The sequence below is a fragment of the Macrobrachium nipponense genome, chromosome 27 (assembly GCF_015104395.2).
Source record: "Macrobrachium nipponense isolate FS-2020 chromosome 27, ASM1510439v2, whole genome shotgun sequence".
In the NCBI taxonomy this organism is placed as follows: Eukaryota; Metazoa; Arthropoda; class Malacostraca; order Decapoda; family Palaemonidae; genus Macrobrachium; species Macrobrachium nipponense.
Window position 1 is genome coordinate 30,824,436 of NC_087216.1, and position 22,686 is coordinate 30,847,121.

The 22,686-nt window shown below is 44.8% G+C and overlaps 1 protein-coding gene across 8 annotated transcripts in view; it reads left to right on the forward strand.

Annotated features, from left to right (window-relative positions):
• The first annotated feature begins 3,399 nt into the window (after positions 1 to 3,399).
• Positions 3,400 to 22,686, forward strand: part of LOC135200990 (uncharacterized) — a 51,851-nt gene continuing 32,564 nt past the window's right edge. Inside the window, exon 1 of one of the 8 annotated variants that reach the window (XM_064229787.1) lies at positions 3,400 to 3,422. The gene's annotated coding sequence lies outside the window, so the exon portion shown is untranslated. Of the gene's footprint in view, positions 3,423 to 11,180; positions 11,276 to 22,686 lie in introns of those variants that run through there. The other 7 variants (XM_064229785.1, XR_010311426.1, XR_010311425.1 and 4 more) reach the window with 7 other exon arrangements.

The following is a 22,686-nucleotide window of genomic DNA, read 5'->3' on the forward strand; positions in this document are numbered from 1 at the left end:
TATATAGTGGCTGGCACCAACTGGCAGATATTAATTCATTCACATGAATAAAAAATAAAGTCTCCCACGAACTCACGAAATGACATTTGTAATGCGTGCTGCTGATGGTAGGTTATTAGTCATGTGTTTTTATTTACGACGATTTTGTCCGGAAACTGCGGACACAATCAGCTGCTGAGAAGGAGAGAGAGAGAGAGAGAGAGAGAGAGAGAGAGAGAGAACCATATAACGCCCCAAAAGGAAACTCTTAGGGGAAAATAAAAAAGCATAGAACTGAAGTCTACGGTTGAATATTTCATGCGACAGACTTTGCAAATGGATTCACGAGAGACTGGGTCTATATAGTCGCAGGCAGAAAGGTCAGTGTTTCTTATTTGGGGGCTCCATCTGTAGGAAATCCGCTCATTTCGGTGCCCCGTTTCCGCTGCCGCTTTCGCCAGAGAGAGCAATGTGGTGCCACAACTTCCCCAAGTCTCCTTGTGGATATATTACAGTGCTGTCGCTTCGAAAGTCTGGCTTCGACCGGTAGTTTCTAGTGGCAGTTTCTGATCGTGAACTTCGGAATAATCAGAGGGCGTTTCAAGACGTTCTCCCGAAGGGCCTAAGGCTTCTTCCTCTCCCTCCGATATCTGGGGGGAGCTTCCTGTGTAGTCTTGGCTGTGTAAAAGTCCTCCTCACGGAGCCCCTGAAACAAGTGACTGAGGAGGGACAAACGAACCACCTGATAAGTGGAAATGAGTGCAGTGACAATGCAAATCTCAAAGGTGTAGTTCCTTGTGTGTGTTCTCTACACCAGTGACAAATGAGTGTAGTGAATGCAACTCTCAAAGGTGTAGTTCCTTTAGTGTGTTCTCTACACCAGTGAAAAATAGTGTAGTGAATGCAACTCTCACAGGTGTAGTTCCTTGTGTACTATCTTCCAGAGAGAAATAGTGGTAGTGAACTCTCAAAGGTGTAGTTCCTTTAGTGTGCTATCTACACCACTGAAAAATAGTGTAGAGACTGCATCTCTCAAAGGTGTAGTTCCTCTAGTGTGTTCTCTACACCAGAGAAAAATAGTGTAATGACTGCAACCCTCAAAGGTGTAGTTCCTTGTGTGTGTTCTCTACACCAGTGAAAAGGAGTGTAGCAAACTCTCAAAGGTGTAGTTCCTTTAGTGTCTTCTCTACACCAGTGGAAAATGTCTTGCAACAGAAATCAGAAAGTGGTTCGGTGTAGAAAATGCGTCAGCCAAAGGACCACTCGATGAACTCCTAAGGAAATGCAAGAATTCTATCGAGAAAGTATAAAGGGTAAACCCCCCCAAAAAGTTAAGTGAAATCCCAAAGTGATGTTTCAGTGAAGACTTTGAGAGACAGTGCTGAAGAGTTTGGTGGTGTTTCTGTGTGCTTGACCTTTTGAAAAAACCTGTCCAGACAGAAAAATAGCTCTTAGAAGAACCTGTTCAGACAGAAGAAGAGCTCTTAGAGGAGAACCTGTCCAGAATTTCTGCTTCCCTGTAAGTACCATGATGATTTCCCGGTTCAGAATTTCTTTGCCCTGAATGTCAACTTTCAACTCGAGTTCATTTCATGACTGTGAATGCCAGGGTGAAGTTTCTGTTTACGAAATGACTTGGTGATGTGATATTGTCTAATCCAGACGGACTGTTGTAGGGTTCAGGTCAAATCTTGACGTTTCACTTAGTGTCCACTGCAAGATAACGTGAGAATTTCTGAGTGGCTGAATCCAGTTGCTGAATAATTCCTTTTGTGCTTCTTCCATAACACGTATATACATACATACATATGTAGCCACATACACACACTTACGTACAGTTATTTCTATTCTAAACTTCCTTAAAAGAAGAAGAAATCTTGCTGAGCCACTACCTTTTCAGGCCAGTACACATAGGGGATCTTTCCTAGAGATAGTGAGTGACCTCCCCCCCCACCCCCCAAAGGGTCACTTACTCTTTTGACCCGGTATGGATCCACTAATAATGATCTGCCCCCCCCCCCCCCCACCCCCAGATATACTAGCCCTAAATAACGACCCCAGAAACCCCCTGGGGATCACTAACCAGGAAAGATCCCCCCGGGAGAAGGTTCTACGGAGGAGGCAAAATTCCTTGAGAACTGCAGTGGCAGTCTCTTGAACAGTAGTGGGTGGCAGCCTCTGAAAAGTAGGTGTTTTTTTTTTTTTTTTTTTGCTTTTTTCTTGTATTTTCTTTCTTTTTATATAATTTTCTGAGTTTTTTGCTCTTTTTCTCTATTTTTCTGAGTTGTTTTTTATCTTTTTCTCTAATTTTTTTAGTTTTTTGCCTTTTCCCCGTATTTCCGCTGGTGTATCACTGAAATATTGAAATGAGTATGTGACTGATAGAAAGTCTGAGAAAATCACAGCTGTTCTAAAACAAAACCCAACTATAATTTGATTTGCCTCCCAACAAGGCACCTGCCTGGATGGATGTGCAGATATATATATATATATATATATATATATATATATATATATATATATATATATATATATATATATATATATATATATATATCTATATCTATATATATATCTAAATCTATATATATATATATATATATATATATATATATATATATATATATATATATATATATATATATATATAGATATATATATAGATAATGAGCGGATTTCCTACAGATGGAGCCCCCAAATAAGAAGCACTGACCTTTCTGCCTGCGACTATATAGACCCAGTCTCTCTTGAATCCATTTCCAAAGTCTGTCGCGTGAAATATTCAACCGTAGACTTCGGTTCTATGCTTTTTTATTTTCCCCTAAGAGTTTCCATTTGGGGCGTTGTATGGTTCTCTCTCTCTCTCTCTCTCTCTCTCTCTCTCTCTCTCTTCTCTCTCTCTCTCTCCTTCTCAGCAGCTGATTCTGTCCGCAGTTTCCGGACAAAATCGTCGTAAGTAAAAACACATGACTAATAACCTATCATCAGCAGCACGCATTACAAATGTCATTTCGTGAGTTCGTGGGAGACTTTATTTTTTATTCATGTGAATGAATTAATATCTGCCAGTAGGTGGCAGCCACTATATAGAAACAGTCCAAATGTTGCGCAAATAAGGCCTTTTTTGTATACGAAACTTCGAGAGGGACTGACGGGATCCTGGACTATCTGAGGTCACTGGATTTTTTAGATTTTTCCTCCACCATTTTTTTAAACTGCCCAGTCTTGTCCCTGTGTGCATTTGTATAGTTTAATTTTAAGGTTCACAGTTTTATCACAAGATTAAACTATGTAGATTTAGTACAGTTGTATTAATTGTGTCAAATATTTTGCGATTAAGTAATTTATATACATTTATTTTCAGGTTGAGTGAAGAGGTGACGGACTCCTACTTTACCTGATTTGTGAAGTAGACCCTTGAGAATAAGGCTACTTTCTTATGGGTAATTGTGAACTCAATAAGGAGTAGTTTATATTTTTCTAGACCAGGAGATCTGATTGTATTTATTTTTGATAGGATCTTGGGACAACTCCCAAGGTGGGAAGATTGTTGAGAATATGTGTGTAGTTTTTATGTCTTTTATTAGTTTACGTAAGCATTTCCTCTTATAATGTATAAGCAAAGAAGTAATGACTTGCTTTGCGACTGCATTTTGTCTCCACGATCTTAACGAGAGGTATTAAAGAAAACAGTTCGATTCAAGATGGCTGCTGCTGGCCTCACATTTTTTTTTCTGAACCAGATTGTCTTCATTCCAGCCTTGTGATCGCCTCAGGATCTACAGACCTGACTACCCAAACAGACCTCTGGAGGGGAGACTTGGATAAAGAAATTGAGAGAGAGATCTTGGTATACTGACGACACCGATAGCACAAGTTCCCTGCCTCCTGATTTCGTCTTGCTAGAAGAATAGCCCCTAATTTAACGACCAGAATACGACCAGAGAATCCCAAGACAACCAACAGATGATACTATATAAGTCCTGATCTCGGACAGGAGTATGGCTGGCTACCACTATGGAAGAGGCGGTTTGGAATTAAATATAGAGATGTCTTTGGTTTAGACCAAGATATTTCAATATTTACCTCTTCTCTAGCTTCAGAACACGTCTGTATTGGTAAGGCCAAGTCCAGAGGTCCAAGCCTTTGCCTCTTGGTCAAAAGAAAGTTTTGAGTTCGCAAATATTCATGTGTATATCAGATATTTTGGTTTCTTTGCCTTTTAAATGAAATGTCGTCCCAGTAATATATGATAACATCACATACGATCACTTTGGCTAACTATCTGAGTGTATGTGTGTTTGTGTGCGTGTTGATGCACATTAAATGTGTAATAACAGTAGACGAAACGGATCTACTATGTCTCCCATTGCCAATGAAGGTGATACTTTTAAGGAATTGGAAGTCCTGTAGAATTCATCCGTAGTTTCGAAGAACTCAATTAATACCTACAAGAAAAGAATAGAGATGGATTTTAATAACAGCCAAATCCGAAGTAAAATTCGCCCAGACATCCAAGTCTCCTTTCCAATACTTTTTTTGTTTTCTGGTTATAGCTAATCCCATAATGGTCACATACTCGAATAATCTGGGAGGGTTTACAATACACGACATTAATTTGCAATAAACGTCATCAGCTTGCAATACAAGACATCATTTTGTAATACACGACATCAACTTCCAACACAAGATATTACCTAAAGTCTAATTTTCATGGTCTACCTCGCAATAATAAGTCGAAGTCGTTTTCTATGATTACTCTCATAAGAAAGAATAAATTTTAGGGATGACTATGATATAAATATTTTCTTTTTTCAGGTCTTCAGAGAAAATTTGCTATTTCTACTGTGTGTGTGTGTTTTTTTTTTTTTTTTTTTTTTTTTTTTTTTTGCAAAATGGGTGTCATTTATTTGCAGGTTTAGCTTTTATGCCTTATATAATATGATTTTTAGAGGTTTTAGGCTGTCTAGTGACATAATATCCACAAAATGTCTGAAGGATTTTTCCTCTAAACAGAAGGATCAAATTTAGGCAAATTTTTCTCTCTCCCTAATCATCGATCTGTCCTCGGAGTTTCCGCTAAAGTTGTTGCTCGTTATTCTCCAGTTATGTACTTAGTTACTGTTCAGTTTTGATAATTTTTTATGCATGTTTCAGGGGGATAGGTATACAAGCACATTCACGGACGGAATTCTCTCTTAGAACAATAGTTTTTTTGCCAGAACCAAAGATTCTTCATTCCTCCGGTTGCTGAATTTCACGTTTTTCTTTATAAAATCATATATTTTCACTGTAGAATCATACAAATCACAGAGAATATGCGCCATTATAGTAGTAATAACGCCTGAAAATTGCATGAGCCTGTCTTGATTAGGTCATTTTTGCTATTTTTTTAATTGTAATACAAGGCTTCAGCTTACAATACACGACATTAACTTGTAATACAAGACACCAAGTTGCAATACACGACATCAACTTGCAACACGTGGGAGAATAAAAGTACTTCAAGAGTGACTAATTGGTATTATGTGCAACATTAATTGTGTTGCAGTTTTGCGATTTAACTCTAAAACAGCAGACTGGCCTGTGACTTGATATTTTTCAATAATTGGTAAGAATTTCATCGCATTAATATGTAGCTGTTGCTCACGGGAAGTATTCTTTGACTTAAATATAAAACTGGAATGTTAAACCAAGGTACAAGCGAGGTTGTCCAGGTAAAATGAAAGGTATTTTCTTTTCTTAAGATTTGGCAATCGGAGAAGTATTCCACCTCCATCTGGGATCTTGTCTTTGCAGTGATCTCAAGTTCCTCCTGTGGCGACTGTGTTGTTATTTAGGAAGAATTTTCTTGTGTTTGGCAGCTGTCAAAAATTGAAGCTTTTATATGTATAGTTTTAGGTGATGAACATAGAAGTAGCTATAATTTGCGATTGATATTGCAGTGAAGCATTTATCGAGAAAACTGCTGTGGATAGTTTAAAAGGAATGGCTCTTGCTTCTATTGATGAAATGTATGCAAATCACTATTTATAGTTTCCTTGTAGTACATTGTTTTATAGGTAAATCTGGTGGTTGAGGTTGTATTATTTTCAGGAGTTGGGGTCTTTGTTTATGGAAGAGTATATAACATCAAATGAGTTTTTACTCATCTTGATGACCTGCAAGTCAGGTGAGATATAACCACAATACGGCAATACTACACAGAAACTGTGAAATATAGTTTTACGCCATTTCACCAGAATTGCTGTTCTTATAAGGAAATTTATTTGTTGTACGTAGCTGGCGAGTTAAAGTTTTTTTATTTAGGGGGTGGGGTGGGGTTTATCGTGATGCATTTCGTAACAGAACCCAACTGGAATGTTAGCTTCAGCTGACTGCTTATGAAACATTTTAAAGTCTGGAATTCAATAGACTTTTTACGTTTGTTTGAGAGGGACTTGGGATAATCGTTCACTTATAGTCAGTCATTCCAGTTATTTTGAGGCACGATCACGGAAGTCGGAGCTCTGAAAACGTGTGTCCAATAATAAAAACTACTGTAAACTTTACAGGACATCTTAACAGTGAAAACATGAGGCCCATCTATTCGACATCACACGAGTGAGTGGAATGATGAGGTCATCGCCCACTAAACGGTATGAGAATGGTCCGAGGTCATCATTCCTCCTCCTCCTCTCTCTCATCAAGCCTCACAATATAAGTTCTCACATTTTTAATATAAGTTAACGATGGTATCTCGGATAATTCGTCAATGCAGCCGAGTTATTCAATACATAGCTATTCCTGAAGTTCGTAGGAGAATGATGTGTGACGGAGAGAGACCTTTGAAATGTTTGACTATGGAGTGTGTTTGATCGTTAACGTAGTTTTAATTTTTTTTTGAATGTGCAATGCTGTGCACAGTTTAATTTCATTATATTAGGTGGTAAAAATAAACTCTGTTAAGTCTCTATTAAAGCACTGGATTTTACAAATGTCTTATCAAAGCATTTTAAGATGGAAATGGCGCACCGCTCTCCAGTCTCTTAGAATCTGCTGTCAGTCTCGTTCAATATCAGGAAATGGTTATAACAGAATAATTAATCAGTTGCATTTGGGCATTATTGAATGGCATTTCTGATGTGATGCTACACGACACCACTCAAGTGATGTTTTGAAGAGAGAGAATTTCATTGGTTTCCATGGCCCCCAAAGCACCGTTAGGGGTTTGTACCGTAAGTGCACCTCCTCCCTCACGCCCGGTGCACGGAAGGCATAACTTAAGATTCCCAACCTGCAACCCCTTTCATTCATTTTACTGTACCTCCTCCTCCGTTCATATTCTCTTTCTTCCATCTTACTTTCCTTAACCTTATTCTAATCATTGTTTCATATTGCAGGTGTACTTGGCTATCGGCCTAAATTGTATATAATGTGCTGTTGTTCCGAAGCTTATAGTAGTACTTGAGGAATTGACTGGTACAATTCCTTTGTAGTTTTAGGCCTATCCTACTGTCCCAAAGATTACGTAATCACTTGAGGAATTAAGTGGTACAATTCTCTTTTAGTTTCTCGTCCATCTATAATTATTTGCATCAAATATTTTATTTATTTATTTATTCATTCATTTTTTTACAGAGTGAGCTTCACTTCAGGGCCATTTCGAATCAAGTCATGTCAGTTCAGTACATCCATAAAGACAGTTGATACAACTCATTATTATTATTATTATTATTATTTTTTTTTTTTTTTTTTTTTTTTTTTTTTTTGCTCTATCACAGTCCTCCAATTCGACTGGTGGTATTTTATATGTGGGGGATTCCGGGTTGCATCCTGCCTCCTTAGGAGTCATCACTCTTCTTTACTATGTGTGCCGTTTCTAGGATCACACTCTTCTGCATGAGTCCTGGAGCTACTTCAGCCTCTAGTTTTTCTAGATTCCTTTTCAAGGATCTTGGGATCGTGCCTAGTGCTCCTATGATTATGGGTACGATTTCCACTGGCATATCCCATATCCTTCTTATTTCTATTTTCAGATCTTGATACTTATCCATTTTTTCCCTCTCTTTCTCTTCAACTCTGGTGTCCTATGGTATTGCGACATCAATGAGTGATACTTTCTTCTTGACTTTGTCAATCAACGTCACGTCTGGTCTGTTTGCACGTATCACCCTATCCGTTCTGATACCATAGTCCCAGAGGATCTTTGCGTGATCGTTTCTATCACTCCCTCAGGTTGGTGCTCGTACCACTTATACTGCAAGGTAGCTGATGTTTCTTGCACAGGCTCCAGTGGAGGGCTTTTTGCACTGAATCATGCCTCTTTTTGTACTGGTTCTGTGCAAGTGCCGAGCATTCAACTTGCTATGTGGTTTATGGTTTCATTTTTCGTATTGCACTTCCTACATATGGGAGAGATGTTATTTCCGTCTATCGTACTTTGAACATATCTGGTTCTTAGGGCCTGATCTTGTGCCGCTGTTATCATTCCTTCAGTTTCCTTCTTTAGCTCTCCCCTCTGTAGCCATTGCCAATTGTCATCGCTGGCTAGTTCTTTAGTCTGTCTCGTGTATTGTCGTGCATTGGTTTGTGTGCCAGTCCTCTGTTTTTTCTGTCTTTCTCCTGTCTCTGTATATTTTGGGTCTTCGTCTACTACTTTTAATTAGTCCCATTCTTCCATGCACTCTTTAGCCACTCGTCTTCACTGGTTTTTAGATATTGCCCCAGTGCTCTGTTTTCGATGTTAACGCAGTCCTCTATACTTAGTAGTCCTCTCCCTCCATTCCTTTCGTGTTATGTATAGTCTGTCCGTATTTGCTCTTGGGTGTAGTGCTTTGTGTATTGTCATATGTTTCCTGGTTTTCTGATCTATGCTGCGGAGTTCTGCCTTCGTCCATTCGACTATTCCTGCGCTGTATCTGATTACTGGCACTGCCATGTGTTTATGGCTTTTATCATATTTCCGGCGTTGAGTTTTGACTTGAGTATCGCCTTGAGTCTCTGCATATATTCTTTCCTGATCGTGTCCTTCATCTCTTGGTGTTTTATATCCCCTCCTTCCATTATTCCAGGTATTTGTATCCTGTCTCATCTATGTGTTTGATGTTGCTCCCATCTGGTAGCTTTATTCCCTTCAGTTGTCGTTACTTTGCCTTTTTGTATGTTGACTAAGGCGCATTTTTCTATTCCAAACTCCATCCTGATGTCCCAGATACAATCCTTACAGTCTGGATTAGGGTATCTATTTCCTTGATGCTCTTACCATACAGCTTGATGTAGTCCATGAACATCAGATGGTTGATTCTGTTGCCTCTTTTATTATTATTATTATTATTATTATTATTATTATCATTATTATTATTATTATTATTATTATTATTATTATTATTATTATTATTATTATTATTATTATTATTATTATTATTATTATTATATTATTACATAGATAATTCAAGTCATTCGATTACTGAATAAGACAAAAAAAAACCGTCATTCAATTGATTACTGATGCTAAATCCAAATAGAGAATTAGATAAATCGGTAAACCCAGTCCCTTAACACACACACACACACACACACACAAAGAGAGAGAGAGAGAGAGAGAGAGAGAGAGAGAGAGAGAGAGAGAGAGAGAGAGAGAGAGAATGTCCCCCAACAAAGTGAAATCTGTTACGCGCTCTATTATTGCCAATTCGTCGTCTTGAAAGAATCAGCGGTCGTGAGTTTGCAAAGCTCAAAAGAGTTGATATAGAATCTTGCTTTGTAGTCAATTAGTATCGATAATCAATAAGTAAATCGAGAAATTGATAAGTAAATCGAAGACACCATCTTGAGATTCATAATTGCGGTATTATCGGTATATCTGAGGTAGCTTTTGTATTATAGGAATTATGACGAAATGTCGAGTCATTCATATCTGTGATTGAGCAATTAAGAGAATTTCAAAATGAACTAGAGATCTGAATGATCTGACTTATGGTATTTAGCCTCTGCTGCAACAAGATCATCAAAACTCAAAAGCCTTTTTTCTATACTTTTTGCAAGATTATCCTCTCCAACCTTACGTAACTGAAGGGTCGTAATGAGGATTTTTGTATCATCTGTAGATACTTCCTATAGGTCTCGTCTACATCGATGTTTTGTATAAAAAGAAAAAAAATACAGGCTTTCCCACAGTATAAACACTGACCTTAAAAAAAAAAAAAAATTCAACTTCTGATCTTGAAATACACTTAGAAGAAACTGGCTCATTTTCCACTGTGGCTTGACGTTTTGCACGTCATTTGCTTATTAGGAGAGTTCGACAAGACAAGTGGATGTTACTTTAGTCATGTTTAATCCTTCTTAGGTTCCAGAAATAAGAAAATAAGCTATTATGCATTGTTGTGAAAATTAAATAGTATTAACAGGAACTTTTAATGCAAATATTTTATGAAAAGTTTCAAATTTCCAGTAGTCAAATATCTGCGACCTTCAGTTACCTTGAGATTAAACTACTTGATATTATATCTAATTTCAAATGGAAAGTGCTCAACACAAACTACATTTTTGTGGGTGAATCGTTGTTCTGACTCCAATAGTTGCCATGTTATGATCATTTGAAGTGCATTAGTACGTAATTTTGGTGACAGAAAATTTTGCTGACGTACTTTATATTTTGCTTCATAACTTTTCTTTTGGTCAACAGATACAACTTGACAGGATGCACCATCGAAAAGCTCATGAAATCCTGATTTGGAAAAAGTATATTGTCAATTTAACTAAATTTTTTGTAGGTTAGCCATTTTTTTCCCATATTCTACTGGACTTTATTCCTAGTGATGTTTCATCATAAAAAAATACATCTTAAAATCGATGTTTTTTCGATGTAGTACCAATATTTCATAGCGAAATGTTATTGAGTATAATAAATAACATTAATAGAATATATTATAGCAAGAAATTTCATTATTGTTAAAAATGTTGATATTTATAGTGGCGATTACCGATAATATTCTACACCTCACGACATTTTCGCAATGAGATGCGAAGTAATGTTTCTTCATAAAAATCTTAAAATCGATGTTGTTCCGATGTATTGACTAATATTATATAATAAAATGTTAGTAAATATATAGAATAACATTTCTAAAATATATTTACGTAAGGAATATCATTAAAAAGTTAAAGATATGGATATTTATTGACGCCATCGAAGGCGACATCACCGAAAGTATTCGTCATCGTCAAAATGTAAACAAACTTTCGCACTAATTATTTTGCCAACATTTTCGTCTTCTGGTCGAAGAAATGTGCATATTGAACCGGTAATGATGTGGGTATTAGTAAATTTACATGAATTATAATATAAACAACGGACATAACGGTTATTAGTGATTATTTGAAGGGTAAATAAGGCTTTGATAACGGTCGAATAAGGGTGAATTAAGCAAGAATAGTCTCCGTCTTTCTGCCGAGCCTTCCTTGAGGTGTCGGTGTGTGACGGATTTTAAGGCATAATTAAGCAGTAATCACGGAATTATAAGTTAATTAGGGTAATTATGATTAAGTAACGGATATTAAATGTCACTTCAAGGCTAAATAAGGCTTTAATCATGGTCAAATAACGCTGATATGAGAGAGAATAATGGTCGTCCTCTTACTGCAAACTAGGTAGGGGGAAACACCAGCGACTACCAACCCTTATCACGGTGGACAGGTCTTATTCACTCGATATTTAAATGGTGAAACAAGAATACAATTACAACTCCAAGCATACCATTCAAAAGATTGAAGTTTCGTCAACATAATGTGATATAGGGTAGATTACCACGGCAGGCCAACCAGGCCACCTACAATCAATGTTTGCCACCCTCCGAAAAAGTACATTATAACGCATCCTGACACCCCAGATGGGCATCAGTCGCGACTTGTTGTTGGTGAGAAACGGAGCTAAAGACCTCTACTCTCCTTTCGAAGTAAGTATTTTCTCCAAAGTTAGAAATTAAGGCCCAAATTTTAAGATTTAAACAGAGGGTACTGAAAATGGCGCCCACGGCAGTGGAAATCTCACCAAAACGCTTTAGAAATTTTTACTTACAACTAAAAATGTTTCGAAGATTGACGCCATCTCGATGTTTACGGAGTCGCTTGTGTCAACAAACTTTCCATTTCCTGTGATAAATCCGCACACCACTTGTACCCACAGACGCTGGAGCACTTTTATCACAACAATCGAAACACGATTTCTCACCAACAACAAGCCAGGAGTAAACAGCTGTTTTGGTAGAAGATGACGAGAAGCGTGCTCTTAGCTAATTTTTAAATAAGTAGTAAAACATCAATATTTTACATATTTATGATGATTAATTTGAAAATATTCGTTATTGAAAAAGTAACTCGACTCTGACTCAAATTTAAGTAATTATTTTTCTGAATTAGAACGTTCTTTTAAGTTCTGTATTATGACGTCACGACATCTTGACTTTCGTACCTATTGTAAATAATTGCTATACTCAACTGTCATTGCAGAACAGTTTACCAGTTATTCATGCAGATTGTTATCAGCTATACATGTAATTGTTATAATCGTAATGCGCATATATATCTTTATTATTTACTTTTTGGATATATGAAGATGTTTTACTGCTGGATTATCGCCGTATGTGACGCAATCGTTTTCGGTCCATGGGCCTTTGTCTGTTTTTTGCACCATAAGAAATTATGGGGCCGAATTTGCAATGACCAGAAAGTCGTTAAAAGAGGAAAGTTAGCATTGAGGGGCATATGTTTTGACTGAGAAAAATACAAATTTATTCAATAGCTAGCTTGTAAAAATACTTGGTTATAAAAACTTGATTGGACAACTAAGCAGCATGTCTACTATGGTTTCAGAGGACAGTGCAAGCAGGTTTTTGGGCAATACCTATTTCTGTAACGAACACTCTTTAACAGAACGAGATTTTGCTATAGTGCATTTACACCAGTGCCGTAATTTATAAGGGTATCGTGGAATCACTAATCGTAAAGAATAACGACACTTGTCCTTGTACCAAGAGACAAAAACTCCATTATGCAGAAATGGATACGAACACGTGTATAAAGCTCCACCTACCCTCTCCCCACCCCCCCCCCCCCCTCCACCGCCATCCCTTTTCTTCTTCGTTCCTCCGCCTTTCCTTTTCTCTCTCTCTCTCTCTCTCTCTCTCTCTCTCTCTCTGTTGCCATTCGGTATGTGTTGACCCTCCAAAACTGGGTATAAGACTACACACACAAAACGTTGAAATTGGTGAAATTAGGCTATGTATTGGAAGTATATATACATAAATATTAAAGCAATTTATCATTATTGCATTACTATGACAACTAGAATTCATGGAAACAGTTTATAATAATGGAACGGCGTATGTGTGAAGCCTCCACTAATGTGGAAACGATGATTTTGCCATTCTTAGCATGCAAACATTAAAGGTTACATTTATTTCTGGCATAACGATTATTAAAGAAATTCAAAATATAATAAAGACTGAAAATCAATGAAAAAGTGCTAGCAAAAACAAAAAAGCAAAAAAAAAAAAAACGTAGTCGTTCCTCTGCACTATGGTTTTCGGCAGCCAGATGTACGAAAACGTTAGAAACATTTGATTTGTTCCGACACGGCATACAAACTTCGGTCCTTTTACAATAGGAAGGTACTAGCGGCAGCTGGATAGGTCGTAAGCTTTCGAACAAGGGGTTCGGTAGTTAACTGCTTGTCCGACAGGCTGCGCGCGCGCGACTGGGAGGTAAACAAATCACTTTTGCTTTCGGCCTCACAGCGAGTGGACGTGTGTGTTCGACGCTCTCTGCCCGCTTCTCGTCGTTTGCTTTCTTGAGTATTTGGTTGTGTTTGTGTATGAAAGAGTTCATTGTAAGTACAATCATTTCTCTCTTTTCATATTAATTCAACTGAAATTGATAATGATGGAATCTCCTCGCCTCGCTACCCCACGGAGACTATGCCCGGGTACCGAAGGGCGTAAATGCGGGAAGTTCCGCTCTTTCCCGGAGATAGACCCTCATATTTTGTTGGCGTGCTGCCGGTGTCGGGGCGCGAATGCACCCGAGCCGAGCCTTGTGATGTTTGTAATGATTGGTCGGAGGCGCAGTGGACTTTGTATGAGGGCAGGAAGAAGCGAAGGCCTGCAAAGGAGTCGTCGGAAAGCTCTCCCGCGACTCCTTTGGTGACGGACACTTCGTCTTCTTTCCTGCCGCCCGCTCAACTTCCACGTCTCGCGCCTTCCCCTTCGGGGGGCGGGGGGTGTCTAGGTCCTTCTCCTCTCCTGACTTGTCGAGTTGTGGAGGAGGGCGCTAGATACCCTGACGTCGAGTTGTACTCTGGGTCCTCTATCCGTTCGTCTTCGCGCGAGCGGGTAGAGGATCCCCCTAATCACCCGACTTTTGCCTCCTCAGGTGCGGTTGCCGCGAAGGATGACCTCGGGCAGGTGTGGGCATCGTTGGGGCTGCAGGGCGTGCCGAGTGTCCAGGGGCTGCTCTAACCATCTCGCTGGCTCCTTGTGGCGGTCACCCATGCAACGGTCACGACCACCACCACGACCCTTACAACACCCGGCTAGAGCTTACCACCTCCCACCTGGGTGTACACCCAGCACGCTGGTCTCTGTGACACCCACTACATCGGTGCAGGGGCCAGTCGCCGTAACTCGGGGGAGTGTGATGCCGCCACCTGGGTTTGCCGTGCTGCTGCGACCGGACTTCGTGTGCCCGAAGAGGCTAGCCCCTGGACCTCCCACCGGTACATATGGATGGTCTGTGCCGCTGGTCCCGCCCATCTGGACCGCCTACACAGTCTGCCGTACCTGCCGTACCTGCCCAGCTGCTGTCCACGGACGTGACGTTGACAACTGCTGCCGTTCCTTCCTGTACCTGCTCATGCTGTCTCTTCTGCCGTTCCTGTGATGCCTGCACCTGCTGATGTTGTTCCTGTTCCTGGCGCCGCTGCTCCCGATGCTGATCTGTTCGGACAGGTGCGTCCGGGCCCTGTTGCTTCGGCAACAGCAGCCCCGGCTCCGTCCTGGATGACAGATCTGACGTCGGTCCTGAGAAGGTTGACGAAGAAGAAGAAGAAGAGGAGGAAGGTGTCGTCGTCGTCTTCATCGTCTTCTTCGTCGTCGTCGTCGTCGTCTGCCGCCTCTTCCCCTTCTTCTTCTAAGGCTCCCCCGCCGAAGAAGAAGAAGGTCGCCTCCCCCCCCCCTAAGAAGTCTCCTTCGGGAACTTCTAAGGGCCCGTCTCGCTCTGGTGAGACGGGGGGTTCTTCCGCTGGTCACCCTGCTAATTCGGGGGCAGGACCCGTCTCTTCTTCCGTAAGGAAGAAAAGACTACGGCGGGGACCAGAGGAGTGCCGGCTAACACCGGCACTTCCTCACCTGCTGTCAGTGGTTCGGCCACAGCAGCAGGATCCGTCTCGGCCGCTCGTTCGCGAGAGGTACCGAGTGTACGGTCGCCTACCAGCGACCGTGCAGCCAGGAACCAGACCTCTGAGTCCGCTCAGCGTCAGGTTCACGGCACGGAGCGGAAGACTGGTGATAGCCGCTCACGCGACTCTCACCAGACCAGCATCTCGCTCTCGCAGCGAGCAGCTGGCTACCCGGGCGGACGTGACGGTCCATGACCGGCCACGGGCTGAGGCTGGGAAGAGGTCCCCCCGTTCGCCGGCACCAGCCACGGCTGGTACCAGCGACGTGACGCGCCGTGAGGATACGCACCGGTCTCACCGTGACAGTGGAGCTCGCCGGTCGCCTGACCGTCACTCTCACAGAGAGCGATCGGGTACGGCGACCAGCACCAGCTCCTCTGACACACGAGACCGGGGCCGCTGTTCTCGGTCCAGCCGTTCTCCACAGCGAGACGGCTCGACTAGGCCTGCAGCTCGATCGCCACCGCGGGTTGGCGATCGCCTGCAGTCTTCCAAGCACACTGGTTCTGCCAGCACGAGCGAGGAGGGAGCGTCAGGTCTGCCTCTCCCATACCTTCAACCTCTCGGGTTACGCCGGGAGGGGCGAGGTATTGAGGAGTGATCGTGAGGGGTGCGCCCCTCAGGATCCCACCACGTCGTCATACGTACCAGGCACGGTTCTCGGACCAGCCAGGTCGTACGCACAGGTGGTTGGAGGAGACCGAGAGGGGTCTGTCGCTGTTCCTCCCCTCGAGGGAGGAGGGTCTCGGGAGATGCTCCTGTTTGAGGGACTGGATGGTCCGACTCCGCAGGACGCAGTTACTCCTGAGATCCAGAGGAACTTTGCCGAGGTTATTGCGCTGATTCGTCAGCACAACGACCTCGGGAAGGATCGCCGCTCCCACCATCCGAGCCCACGTCCCGGCTCGAGTCGTTCTGGGGCCCGAAGAGGGAACCCAGACCGACGGTGGGTTTGCCGCGTTCTGAGCTTGCAGATCAGTGCTGGACCAGGTGGAATCGCTTGTCTCCGGACAAGACGGTTCGCTCAAGTCTGGCAGGTCGAGCAAGCTGCTTCCACCTCCTCTGCTGCGACAGCGGCGTTTTTACGTGCCATCCGAGATCCGATGCCGCCCAAACAGGTGAACCCGGAGTTAGCCAGGCTGACTCCGGGTGTGTCTCTGCAGCAGCTCCTGTCCGAGAACCTATGGTTCTCGCAGCAAGAGGCACTCGGCCTGGAATCTACTGCCATGGCAGCTTTCCAGGCCGTCTCCTGGTTAGATCTGGTTGTGGTCCCTCACAGTATCTAAGGTCGCAGCCAACTCCGGGGGAATTTTCTCCCGAAGATGACTCGGCCTTTAGGAGACTTTGCCAGTCTGGAGGAAGAGCCATATCCTTCCTTGCCACCAGACGGTGAACCTGTGGGCCAACCTGGTTCTCCGAAGAAGGGACGCTGTCCTGACTCGGGTTTCCAGGGCGGCCAGGCGTGAAGCGGCGTTGGGTCTTCGCAACGGACCTCTACGGAGTTCCACATCTCTCTTCCCAGGAGAGATGGTGGACGCTGCGGTGGACAGACGGCGCATGACGACAGTGACCGTTCTGGTTCACCAGGCAGTCTCGAAGGCTTCTGGGCAGCCTCGGACTGCGGCCAAGTCTAAGAACTCGGCTAGCGCTTCCTCGGTGGCTAAGACGGTAGCTGCGTCGAAGCCCCGGGGAAAGACTCTGTCTTCTTCGACTTCTACTAAGGGGAGCCGTAACCAGCCCTCCTCCCAGCCCTCCTCCTCCCGTGGAGGCTCGGGAAGAAGTCGAAGAAAGGGGGGAACGTTAGGGACGGCGTTCCCCCTCACCTGCTGCCGGAAGGGGGGGGGTGCCTGGCCAGCCATTGGGCAACTTGGCAGTGCTACGGCGCCGAGACCTGGATTGTAGATGTCCTTCGGGAGGGATATCTATTACCCTTCGATCTCGGCCACCCCTCACCTCCAACCCGTCCAACAGCAGTCGTACGTCCAGGGTCATCGAAGGACGTAGCATTGAGACAGGAGATCAAGACCATGCTGAGCAAGAGAGCTGTAGAAATCGTCACGGATCAGTCACCAGGCTTCTTTTACAGTCGACTTCCTGGTGGAAAAGTCTACGGGTAGGCTGGCGCCCGGTGATAGATCTCTCTCCTTTGAACCGGTTTGTTCGCCAGACCCGGTTCACGATGGAGACGGCACGTTCAGTGCTCGACTCCATCAGGGAGAACGATTCATGCTTTCAGTGGACTTGAAGGATGCGTATTTCCAATACCCATTCATCAGTCCTCCAGAAAGTACCTCGCTTCATCCTCGACGGGACGGTGTACCAGTTCAGGGCACTTTGCTTCGGTCTCTCACCGCCCCACAGGTGTTCACGCGAGTGTTCACTCTGGTGTCTGCTTGGGCCCATTCGCACGGGATACGTCTGATGAGGTATCTCGACGATGGTTAGTCCTGGCGAGCTCCCGCTCGCAGTTGCTACAGGACAGGGATCGACTGCTCGAGTTCTGTCGCGATCTGGGGATCGTTGTGAACTTCGAAAAGTCCGATCTCGAGCCCAAGCAGAGGATGAAGTACCTGGGTATGCTGATGCGACACGGTAGCAGGGCGAGTCTTTCCCGCAGACTCGCGGATCAGCAGATTCAGGGAGGCAGCCAACCAGTTCCTGTCTCGGCAGGAACAGGTAGCTCAGCGATGGCAAGTCGTGATCGGACACCTGTCGTCACTCGAGAAGTTAGTCCCTCACGGGCGTCTTCACCTGCGGTCTCTTCAGTGGAGACTAAAAGGAGAGGTTGGTCACAGGCGACGGGACCCCCAAGCTTTCCAGTGTCACTGACAACCGGAGGTGAGGCAGGACCTAGCCTGGTGGCTGGACGACAGGAACCTCTTAAGAGGAGTGCCTCTGCGCACTCCCCCCCCCGGACATGCAGCTGTTCTCAGACGCATCGACCGAGGGATGGGGCGCACACCTGGAGGAGTTGCTGACTTCAGGAGTGTGGGATGAGAACGAACAAAGCACCTTCACATCAATGTACTGGAACTCAAGGCAGCGTTCCTCGCCTCTCCAAGAGTTCCAGGACCGCTTGATGGGACACTCAGTGGTGTTGATGTGCGACAACACCACGGTAGTGGCCTACGTCAACAAACAGTGGGGGCCTAGTGTCTCTCCCGTTGTACCAGTTGACTCGGCAGGTGCACGAGTGGGCCGAGGCACACTCATAGAGCTGTCGGCACGCTACATTCCAGGAAGAGGAATGTAGTAGCAGACACGCTCAGCCGTCGGGATCAGGTGATAGGGACCGAGTGGTCTCTACACCAGGACGTGGCGGAAAGGCTCTTCGACCTGTGCGACCAGTCGTGGATCTGTTCGCCACCCGGCACAACAGGAAGCTCCAGGTGTTCTTCTCGGCCGTGCCGGACCCATGGGCAGCTGCAGAGGACGCTCTCCAACACCCGTGGGACAACCTCTTCGTTCTATGCCTTTCCCCCGTTCAGCCTGATTCGCAAGGTGATCAGTCGAGCACTGGTCACCCCGAATCTCAGGATGATCCTGGTGGCTCCCAAATGGCCACAGGCCATTTGGTATCCGGACCTGCTGGCTCTTCTCGCAGGAGAACCGAGAGAGATTCCCCCTTGGCACAACCTTCTCGCCCAGCCACACGTCGAGCGGGTACCACCGAGCAGTCCAGTCCCTACGACTTCACGGCTGGCTGTATCCACCATCTCTTGCGAACGAGGAGGCTTTTCTCGTAGCGCAGCAACAGAGATGGCTGGAAACGTCCGTCAGTCCTCTGCACTGCCTGTACCAGGGGAAGTGGGCCGTCTTCTGTGGTTGGTGTCGTAGACGGGGTCTATCTCCTCTTAGAGCCACTCTTCAGCAGGTAGCGGATTTCCTCGTTTTTCTTCGCCGAGAGAAGCTCTCTCAGTCCCCACAGTCAAAGGATACAGAGCCGCTCTGGCTCTCGTCCTGAAACTGAGGGGATGGACATCTCGAACGTTCGAGATCTCCTTGCTTATGAGGAGCTTCGAAAGGTCTTGCCCACCCAGGGAACTCAGGCCCCCTGCGTGGGATGTGACTCGTGCCTTAGGAGTTGACTCGAACGCCGTTCGAGCCACTCCGAGAGTCGTCAGACAGGGATCTGACCCTCAAGACCCTCTTCTTGCTGGCCCTGGCATCGGCGAAGAGAGTAGGGGAACTTCATGGTCTTTCCTATGATGTACGACACTCCAGGGGATGGGGATCTGTGACGCTCGATTTCGTCCCGAACTTCGTTGCGAAAGACTCAGAAACCGTCGGTCCCTGACGACAGGTTTGAGTCCTTCACAATTCCCTCCCTAATGGACTTCACCGATAATGATGCGGATGAGATGCTGCTTTGTCCTGTGAGGGCGCTACGGCGCTATCTGAAGAAAACTCGACACCTCAGGCCTGAGTGTCGACGCCTCTTCGTTAGCACCGGGGTAACCAAGAAAAGAAGTATCCAAGAACACTCTTTCGTTCTGGCTGCGTGAGGTCATCAGGAGGGCGTATGAGGCTGATGGTTAGTGTGACGACATTCCGTACGTCACCCGTCCGAGAAGCTCACGAAGTCAGAAGATTTGGCCCCTCGTTGGCGTTTTCGTAAGAAACTTCTCCGTGGCGCAAGGTCCTGAAGGCCAGGGGTCTGGTCTAAACCAGACTACCTTTACGTCCTTACTAACCTTCGGGATATTGCCCACAGGTCCTTGGATACCTTTTCCTTGGGACCCGTGGTGGCTGCTCAACAAGTTGTGTAGCTAACCCAGACCCTCGCAGGCTGAAACAGCATCGAGTCCTGGGTGACTGTGTGGATGGATGTGTGAGTGAGTGAGTGACTGGCTCCCTCTTCCATCCATTTTCCTCCTCCTCTACCTGTGGGCAGAGGGCCACGGTCGTCACTACGCTGGATGAGGACGAGATGCAGGTGAGCTATATGACAGAGCCCCATCCTATCCCCTTTCACTAGGGATAGGAGCAGAATATCCACCACTTCCTTCTACAAGGGGGGAAGTGGATGCCTACAAGAGTCAAACCCATGACTTTATATTTGCTCCTGTACAGGAACAAGTTCTTACATTGCTGGTACGAAGAGATACGCTTGCCTCTCTCTTAGTACTCGGTCCAGAGGTCTGACCATTGATCCTGCGGTGCACACCCCGATCAATCGGACCAGAAGGCGTTGGATCCCTCCCTCGCTCTTACGACCAGGGAGGCTTCCAAGGTGGGCGAACACCAGTCTGTTCACAAAAGACTCAGATTCCTCCACCAAGAGTGGAGTCTTCCTATTGTAAAAGGACCGAAGGTTTGTATGCCGTGTCGGAACAAATGACAATTTGTCCAAAATTGCATTTTTCCTAACTATACAAAACCTGAGGTCCTTTTTACACATAGCCCCACCTCATGCCACCCCTCACTCTGCAGTTTTTGCTTGGGCCAAAAGCAAAAGTGATTTGTTTACCTCCCAGTCGCGCGCGCGGCGGACCTGTCGGACAAGCAGTTAACTACCGAACCCCTTGTTCGAAAGCTTACGACCTATCCAGCTGCCGCTAGTACCTTCCTATTGTAAAAGGACCTCAGGTTTGGTATAGTTAGGAAAAATGCAATTGTTCCGACACGGCATACAAAACCTTCGGTCCTTTTACAACTAGGAAGGTACTAGCGGCAGCTGGATAGGTCGTAAGCTTTCGAACAAGGGGTTCGGTAGTTAACTGCTTGTCCGACAGGCGCGCGCGCGCGACTGGGAGGTAAACAAATCACTTTTGCTTTCGGCCTGCTGGCGTGTGGACGTGTATCATCGCTCTCTGCCCGCTTCATCGTCGTTGCTTTCGCATGATGGGGGTTTTTCTTTTTCGATGTATCTAGTGAAACTGAATTGTAAGTACAATCATTTCATTGAATTCAATTGTGAATTAAAGGATCTTGCTTCACAACGCCCTCCGATTACCCGAGTGCCGGGTCTTGAAGGGCGTAATTGCGGGGCAATTCATTTTCCCAGAATGATCCTCTCTATTGTGTTATGCTCGGTGCCGAGGGCGGGAGCGCTCGCTCCGAGCGTATATTGGGTTGGAAATGTGTAGATGAAAATCGTAAGTAAGACTCTTTTCATTTATATTTTTGACCTGTGTGCCCGTTGCCGAACGAATCTATCGGCACGGAAACTTATTCAGTATGAAAGTGGAATCGCAGTACAGTATCTTTTTTCATTTTCATAGATTATTTTTATTGTAGCAATACTCATTTTGGATCAGTTTCCGAGCTTGCCCGGAGATTGATCCTTCCCCCTTTTTATTTGGAATGAAGTGAAATCGCAAGTACAGTTCTTTTTCATTTTCATTTTTTTTATTGAGATTGCATTGTTGACTGGGATCAATGTTCCGCTATTCACGGGAATTGATCCTTCCCTTTTTGATTGTATGAAGTGAAATCACAAGCGCAGTAGTCTTTTCATTTTCATATATCTGTTGATTGCATCAATTCATTATGGATCAAGGTTTCCAGAAACCTTGATTCATAAAGGTAAGGAATGAAACCTTTCACCTTTGCGCTCGGTACCGAGGGCGCAAATGCGCTCGATCCGAGCCCTTTTTCATTGTGAAGTGAATCGTTTTGCAAGATGCATTTTCATTTTGTTCCCTATTTTTGATTGCATCAATATTATTTGGTTCAAGTTCCGCTCAGTCAGGGAATTGATCCTTATGCCTTGTATTCGTGCCGATGGCACGATTGCTAGGGCCCTTAGTTTGTTGTCGGGTACATGGGTACTGTGCGGGGGAGGGGAACGAGAACCCCCCGCTCAGTTCCCACTGATGACTCTTCCCCTTGGGGGGGGGGGGAGTTTATCGGCGTTCTTCTCCTCGCCCGATCCGTCGAGCGCGGGGAAGGGCGCTCGGTGCCCGATGTACATTTGTATTAGGGGTCTTCCACTCGTTCGGGAGGGATCAAACCCCCGCACGAGGGGAATTCCCCCCCATTAATCGCTACTACTTTTATTTCCCCAGGTGATACTGCCACGAGGGTGGACCTTGGTGAGGTATGGGCGTCCTTCCAATTGCAGAGCGTGCTGGTGTCCAGGGGCGGCGGTTCTATGTCTGGGCCGACTGCGGTCACCCATGGAGTGGTGACCACGCAACCAGGTGACGACGTCCCTCCTCACCTGGTGTACTCGCCTCACGTGGTGACAGTCTTGCCTACAGCCGCTGTGAAGTGCCTTTCGCCGTACCGAGAGGGGGGCGTGCCGCCGCCGCTCGTGGTTGCCGCGC